Source organism: Schistocerca nitens, chromosome 3 (assembly GCF_023898315.1).
Source record: "Schistocerca nitens isolate TAMUIC-IGC-003100 chromosome 3, iqSchNite1.1, whole genome shotgun sequence".
Taxonomy (NCBI): Eukaryota; Metazoa; Arthropoda; class Insecta; order Orthoptera; family Acrididae; genus Schistocerca; species Schistocerca nitens.
Genome location: NC_064616.1, coordinates 294,147,466 through 294,157,709, shown reverse-complemented (window position 1 = coordinate 294,157,709; position 10,244 = coordinate 294,147,466). Strand labels below are relative to the sequence as shown.

At 42.9% G+C, this 10,244-nt stretch overlaps 1 long non-coding RNA gene across 1 annotated transcript in view; it reads right to left on the bottom strand.

The window, feature by feature from the left end:
- Window positions 1-261: 261 nt before the first annotated feature.
- The window catches only part of LOC126249575 (uncharacterized), a 68,496-nt gene continuing 58,513 nt past the window's right edge, over window positions 262-10,244 (bottom strand). Inside the window, exons 2-3 of the long non-coding RNA XR_007545615.1 lie at window positions 514-616; window positions 262-414 (exon numbers count right to left, since the gene is read on the bottom strand). This is a non-coding gene — a long non-coding RNA (uncharacterized LOC126249575). The remainder of the gene's footprint in view (window positions 415-513; window positions 617-10,244) is intronic.

Genomic DNA, 10,244 nt, shown 5'->3' with positions numbered 1-10,244 from the left:
TCTCTCTGAAGCGATTGTATTATGCACTCATTGACTTCTGTAAAAGCTTATAGTCACCAGTGACTTTTAACGTGAGAGCTAAACACTCTTGAGTCTTGCAAATAAAACAAGTCTTTTTTATACTTTTAATATTAACATCTATTATTCTTCCACTGCAAGGTATTTTGTGAACAGAAACTAACTTTTTTATATATTCCAACAATTACGTATTAATTTCAAACTTGACTGTCTCTGTATTTTTCTCTCTTCACAATATATTGCACATACGTTAATCTTGCAGTCTTTCAGATGAACCAGCACCGTTGTTCCAAATTTGATGATGACGTGTTATGTGCTTAAATCGGATGACAACGCTCCTTTTTCCAATGCCGACAGGCTTACAGTACGTACTGTGGTCCCCAGGCTCTTCAAATTCTGTAACATGGAATCTCTGCTTTGATTTATTACATACAGCAAGTAACTGATAAGCAAAATGTGTATATTGTTGTTAGTAGTAGTACCCGTTATACTTACATCTTTTGCAAAGACATAGACAGTGACGTTGAGTCTCCGAAGGTTCAGCATCAACTGATAGCTTCCTAACGAGTTTTTTCAGCTCTTATAGTACGCTTCTCTGCTGAAACAGCAGATAAAAATATAATTTGTAGGCGTTAGAAAGTTTATCATTATCTTGTTTACAACACACATTTCCCAAGGAAAGAGGACCCCATCTCGAGATATTCTCGGAAACACAATCTCTCCCTCTTTGCGGATGTGTGTGTGTGTGTGTGTGTGTGTGTGTGTGTGTGTGTGTTGGAGAGGACAACAGATAGACCTCGCTCCTCCACAACACAAGATTGCGTTAAAAAAAGAAATTGTGGTATAAAATACTTTTAACGAGTGTGCCGTGATAATTGTGGCAGTAGTGTGCTTGTGTTAGGCGCAATGGTAATGGAAGCCGTCTCAACATTGGCCGTGGCCTTCCAACACATAAGGCTACAGCGTTATCTCTTGCAGACTATTAACTGTGTTTGCTCGCTCATCTCGTGTTAAGCGCTGTTGATGTAAAATTGGCCCAATTATTTGGGTAATATTTTCAATCCTTTTGTGGAAGCGAAGACAATCCCCTTCCATCTGTTCCCATAACGTAGTGAATGCTGTTCGATCCAAATCAATAAATATATGAACTGTTTCCAAACCTACGAAATTGACTTCTTGCAGACGTCTCTCAGCTGATGGAATGTCTCCACACGCAGTCTCCCAGTTCTTCGCTCTAATATGTTTGACAGCCATCGTCAACATCAGACAATAATCAAAACATGTTAGCATGGTACCTATTTATTTGCACTCCTTAATTTCATTCACAGTGAACTAAAAGATATTTTAAAAAATTCAGCTGTCTTATTTATCGATTAACCTGCAGGAACAACTTTTTTCATCTTTTCCAATTCTTCTACAGCCCATTTTCTACCCATCTGTAACATAATGAAAATGGATAAGATTAGTTTCTACAAGTCGACCAATACGTGGTTTTATTTAATAAGTATGTGGTGCAAAAGTAGAGCTGACCTTCGGATTCGTTTCATTTCCACTCTTAAATCTGTATTTCTGACTGATATGAGGTATTTTAAAAGTTTTAGCTGCCTTTACAATCGATAAACCTGCACAAATTGCTTGTTTTGCCTTTCACAAATCCTTTACAGTCCATCTTCTACATAAAGAAAATGCGACAATTGATTTCAACAACTATATGGTGCAAAAAAGTAATAGTAACTTAGATGTTGTGTATAATCAATAGTAAGAGACAACTGATATGTGCTAGCAATGTTACTCGCTCGACATTCAAACAACAGATAGAGGTAGTTTACGGAATACCTCTTAAATACAGAAGACCACTGCTGTCATCGCTATCATGAATGATATTGTGGACACCATTATTTTCTCAAATGTGGTAGTAGCATACAAAATCGATGCTATTAAGGTCATGATGAGCTGAATGTCATTACCCAGAATGCAAAGTTTCATTCAACAACTATTATTACATGTTGCAAAGAATAGGGCTAACCTTAATACTATGTATAATTAGTAGTATGAGACAATTAACCCTATTACACTCTTACTCGCTCAATATTCTTATAGCTGATAAAGGGAGTTCACACTTTCCTCTTACATATAGTTGCACTGACCATCATGAACAAAAATATTTTTTCGAATACGGTGTTTTTCATGATGGAGTCATTGTCTGACTCGGATTTCGTGAGATGTGCAAATAAAAATTGAAGGTTTGCCACGTTTATTTTTTTAAAGAATGTGCATGTCCAGCCTCTGATTCACAATAAATTTTGGGGAACCCCTCCAGACTTTTCCTTAGAATCCTGGCCTCTGTTTTGCAAGAAATTTCTTGGCGCGAAATCACCTCCACATTTTTGTGTTCTGAGTAAGCATCGCCATGCTCGCATCAATACAGATAAATATTAATTTTTAAAAAACTGTTCAATCGGTAATTTAAAAAAAAATGTGACAAAGCATATCACCTCTGCTTGGAGAGAGAGAGAGAGAGAGAGAGAGAGAGAGAGAAAGAGTGAGAGGTAGAGAGTCAGCAGGTTTCTGCAGGTAGGAGGTCCCCTGTTTCCTGCCTCTCACAAAAACAAATGTCTCAGGTTGTTTAAGTCTATCTGTTTTTTCTCACTAGCAGTAGGGAAAAGCCAGTGTGGCCTCACTCTGCATTATTGCCAAATTTATTCAAGATGGCTGCCACAGATGTGGCACTGACATCATGGGGGAAATTCGAATTTTGGTGGGAAAATAGATCAACTGAGCTACTTCCACTAACATACCTCCACCCCCTTCCCTCCCCCCTACCCCCTCCCTCTCTCTCCCTCTCCACCACTCCCCTCCCATCACCCAGAAGGAAACTGGCAGGAAAAGGACCAGTCTGTGCTAGGGCTGCTGGATAGGATAGATGTAAGTCTTTATTTAGTATGAATGGCGATATATTGTTTACTTAAACAATTTGAGTTGTCATAGACAGTAGCTCCATCTAGTGTGTTCTCCTTGAAGGCCAGAGTCAAAGTGACCTAGTTCACAACACCATCTCCAGAGGGTACTGTTGTCCCTCCCACCTCCATTACCCCTCCCCTCCTGTGATGTAACCCAAGATGACGGTCTGGGGAAAAATGGAGGGAAATTAGCTCAATCTGTGTCTAGCTAATGGACTGGGAGGATCTCACGATGGTAGGCTAATAAAGCGTGCACAAGGCATTGTTTAAATAATTTGCTTAAGAATATTGTCTGTTTATTTCATAAATCGCATTACACCACGTAATTGATGCTGGTGTTTTAAACAATTTAGACCATGTTAAACAATTGCAACGATTTTTTCATTCCCATCGCATAAGGAACCGCGAAGTTTCACTGACACAGATCACTTCAACGTATCTGGAAAACTTTCTTGCATCTCGACACCCCGTATAGGCTGCCCGGAGTTGGGATGCGCCAGAAGGACTTAGAACAGCCGGTGTACATGCCGGCTGCTGGAATAAGCCATGAGGCAGGCTCACAGCACCGGCACGCGGTAGTTGCAGGGTTGCTGCACACTAAGTACTTCCTGTCGCAGTGGAAATACCCGCAGCCTTCTCCTTCTCGTTCCTGGCTCATGGATGCCCCTTGGCGTTGAATAGAAACTGCTTCAGGAGTTATTAAATCTGGTGTTTAAGCAATGTGCAGAACATTATCACATACGTTTCTTGAGAATGTCACAGGAGTTAAATGTACCACTGCACGAAGAGAGAGACTGCTTTGCAGATGACGCAAGAATATTTAAGCAATTTGCAATGTAATTACATGTTTTATTCCGAGGAATACCACCAACACTTGACTCTAGACTCTAAAAACAGATCGCGGCACAGTTGTGAAACCTCCCACTCTTGCCGCGCGAGGTAGCCGCACAGTCTAGGGCGCCTTGTCACAGTTAGAGCGGCTGCCCCCCGTCGGAGGTTTGAGTCCTCCCTCGGGCATGTGTGTGTGTGTGTGTGTGTGTGTGTGTTAGTGTGTGTGTGTGTTCTTAGTGTAGTGTAGTTTAAGTTAGATTAAGTAGTGCGTAAGGTTAGGGACCGATGACCTCAGTGGTTTGGTCCCATAGGAACTTACCACAAATTTCCAATTTTCCACCCAGTCTTGCTCCCTGATTCACTTTGCACGCTTTTGTCGGAAATAGATCCCGAAACCGATATCAGCTGCAATATCCGACGCAATGCGACGATATTTGGCAGTCGAAATAAATATCTCGGTAATTCTAAACAGGGCGCTCTCTACTTTTCGAGTTTTGGCTGGTTGTTTGAAGGCACCACCAAAGGTAGTAAAATTTCTGAGTACTACAGCTGCTGCTTTCATTACTTTTCTGAAAACACTTAGTAGTCTAAGTTTATATTTGCTGCTGGAGTAAGGGATGTTAAGGCTCTTGTTCTCTGTTTTTGTCAGTTCTCGAAGCACACTGGTTTAAGCAAAGATGAGAAAATCAGAACAATTATATATGCAAAAGTTATTGACATATTTCGAATCCCACAAAAATCGTGAAAAAAAAAACAGAAATGAGAAACATGGCTGGAATTTTGGCGAATGTTTGATGTCCTACAACTGCTGGTCTGGAGATACTCCAAACCCACAATGATAGGTGAGGGACAGCATCCCCACTGTCCGAGCCAGAGGAGGCTGGTAGCTTGCACCTGTTTTGCTCGAACCAGACTGTAGAGGCTCCTATGCCTCGCACAAAGGATGTCTTGTGATTCTCTGACATCATGGAACTTCCTGTGAATGGAGCATTCTGATTGGTTACTATTGAGTTTACCCGCCAAACTGCTGCTGCTGCCGGTGTGAGAGCACTGTCTGCCACTTTCTGCAGACAGGCAAAATACTAAAATTTCAGTGGAAAACTATTTCTTACAGATTGAAAAGCGTACAGCAGTCATATTGCACTCACAGTTAGACCCTGCATAAGTGATCTACAGATCATGAAATACGGAAACTATCGACAAAGACACTTCATTAATTACACTGCTCTTCTACCGTCGAGGAAAGCTTGAATTTTCAGCATGAAACCGATCTCCAACGAGGCTATATCACCACACAAACGATTGTAGCACCATACCATATTGATGTAGTAAAACACAGTTCATATACTGTTCCATACAAAACCATCACTTCCGCATCCTGCATATAGCTATCGACCACCAGACACTCGAACATATAGCGCGAAGTCAAAAAAATGTTCAAATATGTGTGAAATCTTATGGGACTTAACTGCCAAGGTCATCAGTCCCTAAGCTTACACACTACGTAACCTAAATTATCCTAAGGACAAACACACACACCCATACCCGAGGGAGGATTCGAACCTCCGCCGGGACCAGCCTCACAGTCCATGACTGCAGCGCCTGAGACCGCTCGGCTAATCCCGCGCGGCAGCGCGAAGTCAGACAGATCTCAAAAACACAAGCACATGCACCGTATATAGTCGCTGCACCAGATATTTCCCGCAAAATCAGTTGGTCATGCACCACTGGCAACGCTCACGAGGCAATTACCTTCGCACATGCTGGTTTTCTGCACGATGAGAGCGCCTTCTTCGGACTGCAGCCACTCTCAGAACTGGTGTGCAAAGGTCGGTCTGGTTCCCATGGCACAAATGCATTACTGTTTCCGATGTGGCCTGCTTGCTTGCTGCCATGGTTTCTACAGGCATTTCCACACTCTGGGATTACAAGAACATTTGTATTTTTACATGACTTCCCAGAACATTACACTATTTATGCGGTAGTTCTCGATATAAAGCAGATAGCAGTATGCTACCGATCGCTTGCACAGTATAATTCTGAAGATAAAGAGTGGAAATTATATATATCTAGAAACCCAAAACTTTAGCGAGATCATTATGTGGGATGTGCTGCGAACCGCTGAGTGACTAGAAACTTATGTCCTCTGTGAAGAGCTTTACGTGAAAATTCGAAAAAATAGAGGAAACTGATAGTTCCACTCGTGAATGCCGACGTCGGTGATATAACTGATTCAAAATCATCCTTCTAATTTACAGAGTCCACTAAGGTGTTTGTCATGTCCAGAGAAGCAGCAAACGTATCTTCCGCCCGTCTTTCACCTGCTAGATGCACACAACACAAACTGCAATCGATGTTCTCTCAACAAAATAAGGACGGGAAATGCGCAGCAGCAGTCAACCGGATTATTTACATGGGAGGGAGTAACTGTCCAGCACAAACACATGTCCATATTGAGTCTTGTCAAATTTCCACAGAGAAAGCATGCTATCACGAAGGCTGCCCAACGCATACTGAGTATAAGTCCGCTATTCAGCCGTCTAAACGGTGACACAATCACATTAGCTACATTCCTGTACCCCAGACGGCCTCTCAATTTGGACGACTCCCGCCGTAACCCAGAAACGTCAATCTTTCCCGCCACAGCCCTCAGCCGCCTTGCTACCCGCCCTCTAGACAGAATCGTCGTAGGAAACGAGCCACATATATCTCATTACAGTACTTACAGTTAAATAATACGATTGCAGCCTCAATCGGACGACATTCGAACATGAGCGAAGTACCAGAAATACCCCATCCTGACAGCTATGGTTCTGGACATATCAAAATCTGTGCCATTCTTATGACTGGACATAATTTTCCACGTAAAAAAATCTTTCATTGCCTTACAGCGATCGATGCCTTGAAATCATAATTCTCCACGTCAAATGTATACCTTATTCATGACAGGACAAAGCCGTTTTCTTTGCACATGTCGTAAAATGACCACAGTAACTTTACACCTCAACACATACTTTATAAGCCGGCTGATCACAGTGGATCTATCACGCATCCCGTACTAAGTGCAATACTTCGCCAGTCACTGAATGCTGGAGATACCAAACAATACTGAGTGAAAATCCGCGATTTGTTTTTCTTGCGAGTGGTACCAGTGTGTCTTACGAAGATAGACATAATCGTTTTATAAGCGACCAGCAATTAAAAACACGATTGAAACGATGTATGTTACTGTCACCCTGCATAAAAGGCCCACACAAGTATCACTAACGATATCCATGTTAAAAACTACATAATCTTTGTAAATTTCTTCCTTCGCTAACGCCATAGTCCCGCAGTGATCGCAGGGTCAGCGTGGTTACAATAGAGTTGGCAGTGTTAGTGTTAGGGATGGCCGGATGCCCTTCCTGCCACCACCCCGTACCCCCCAGGACAGAATCAGTGTACCCCAACTGTCTACATCTAGTGTAACTCGTGAAATGTTGCGGACGTGATTCAAATGTCTGCGCCGCGTGTAACTGAGGTGGAACGTGGGGACCAGCCTGGTATTCACCTAGCGGGATGTGGAAAACCGCCTAAAAAAGAAAAGAAACACATCCAGGCTGGCCGGCACACCGGCCCTCGTCGTTAATCCGCCAGGCGGATTCGATCCGGGGCCGGTGGGCCTACCCGAGTCCAGGAAGCAGCGCGTTAGCGCGCTTTTTTTTTTTTTCTTTTTTTTTTCTTTTTTTTTAAAATCTCATTTTGTTCTCCTTTGTTCGTTGCATCTGCTCGGGGCGGGCGTCGTAAGACATCAGTTTAAGTTCATTGTTGATCGATTAGCTCAGTTTTTTTATTCCAGAGGGCTGGTAACCCTCTGACCGAACACGCTCAGCTACCATGCCGGCATCGCGCTCGGCTACCCTGGCGGGTATGTAAGCTTTGTAAATCGAGATATAATATTGCTTGTGAATGGTCTTCCACACAAATACCGCAACACTGAATATAGACAGTGATCACTGGGGTGTGTACTAACAGACCGAAAGCGCAGGTGCACGTCGCTGGTGGTGTAACCCGTAATAAAATCACCATTCCAACCGAATTTAGAAAGTGATTCCGCTAAGGAACGTAGTATTAAGCTGATATTTGCAACTCCTTCATGGCACCGCTAGGTAATTCTCACGCTAACAAACAATATTTGTAACGTATTCTATCTCAGTGCCATGTCAGAGGTTCTGCGATAATTCTACCAGATTATAGGCGATGGAGAATGATGGTTGATTGAGGATGATCACATACAATAGATGTTGTGCTATGTGAGGAATCACTTTAAAAAATGCAATGCTAGATTGAGGCCATAAGAAATGTACAAAATCCTATGACCACTACACAAGCTGCCGGCCTGAGTGGCGGAGCGGTTCTAGGCGCTACAGTCTGGAACCGCGCGACCGCTACGGTCGCAGGTTCGAATACTGCCTTGGGCATGGATGTGTGTGATGTCCTTAGGTTAGTTAGGTTTAAGTAGTTCTAAGTTCTAGGGGACTGATGACATCAGATGTTAAGTCCCATAGTGCTCAGAGCCATTTGAGCCAACCCGTTATTACTGCCAGAGATGGTTGTTCTGGGTACTGATTTCTCAGGATCTATGCGCCCAAATTGCGTGAAAATGTAATCACATGCCAGTTCTAGTACAATATATTTGTCCAATGAATACCCATTTATCATCTGCATTTCTGCTTGGTGTAGCAATTTTAATGGCCAGTAGTGTATTTTGTACCATCCAACGGTGGAAAACTATGAACTATAAAAACTCCACTAATGTCGCCCAGTAGAGAGCTCTATAAGATATTACCACATCCCTGTCTTCTGATATATCAGTAAATAAAATGATCAAATGTGATGATACCATTAAATATATCATGTTTTGGGCCTTTGGAGCAGATGATCAGTGATCGAAGTCGCTTCCACAAACTAGTGTAAAGTTTAATTACCTGTACAGTAGGAGGTGCATATCCCACAGACGGTCACTAGGAGGGTGCCTGTGTTATTGTTTGATACACTGGTTTTTTTTCTGCTGTAACACATCGAAGCAGTCTATGACTGCAAGCTTTGTACTGCACCACACATTTTGTTTGTCCAACACGACTTCGAGGTCTGTACCTAACCAAACATTAACACATTTTGATCCATTGGCTCTCACAGGAAACTGGACACCACATGATGTTAACTAAGCTGCTGCTCCCACAACACACACAAGATGATTGAAACAGGAGACAGAGGCAGTGTTTCTTTTTGACAAAAATACAGAAGGCCTCACAACATATGGAAACTGGAAGATTCTGCGGCATTTTGGGGCATTGTGAAACAGCTGCCCAAAAGGTGATCACCTCTACATTTAATCTCATTTCTGAAGGGGCAGCACGTGTGGCGGTGTTCTATGTCGATTGACTTCTCAATTTACAGTCATGTATGCGATCGCTATTTTGGTTCTGGCCAGTCCTGGAAGATGTTACTCCCATCAACATTCTCTCTCCAACTCAAACAAGTGATGTCAGTCAGTCATTATAAGGTAATCAACTGATCACCTGCTTACCAGTGGACGGATGGGATGGAAAAGACACTGTCGATGTACTGTGATAAGCACCACAGTTGATAGGATGATCAATTCTTAGAAACTTCCTGGCAGATTAAAACCGTGTGCCCGACCGAGACTCGAACTCGGGACCTTTGCCTTTCGCGGGCAAGTGCTCTACCATCTGAGCTCCCTAAGCACGACTCACACCTGGTACTCACAGCTTTACTTCTGCCAGTATCTCATCTCCTACCTTCCAAACTTTACAGAAGCTCTTCTGCGAGCCTTGCAGAACTAGCACTCCTGAAAGAAAGGATATAGCGGAGACATGGCTTAGCCACAGCCTGGGGGATGTTTCCAGAATGAGATTTTCACTCTGCAGCGGAGTGTGCGCTGATATGAAACTTCCTGGCAGTTTTAATTTGTAATGGTGTAGTATTTCCCACAAAAGCACATGAAGTGTCTCAGTTATGGTTTCACAAGGGTGACACGATCTTTTTTTAGATTCTGTATTGTGGTTGTGGTATTCCTCGGAATAAAACTTGTAATTAGATGACAAGTTGTTTAAGTATTCTTGCATCATATGCAAAGCTCTCTCACTCTCTTTGTGCAGTGGTACTTTTAGTTCCTGTGACATCTTCAAGACATGTATGTGACAATATTCTGCACATTACTTAAACACAACATTTAATAACTCCTGAAGCAGTTTCTGTTCAACAATAAGGGGCATCTGTCCGCCAAGGATGAGAAGGATTGTGCAGGGAGTGCTTAGTGTATGGCTACTCTGTGGCTACCATGTGCTGGCGCTGCAAGCCCAGAGCATGGCTTCTTCCAGTGCCGGTATGGACATTAGCAGTTCGAAGTCCCTCCGGCACACCCTGACTCTG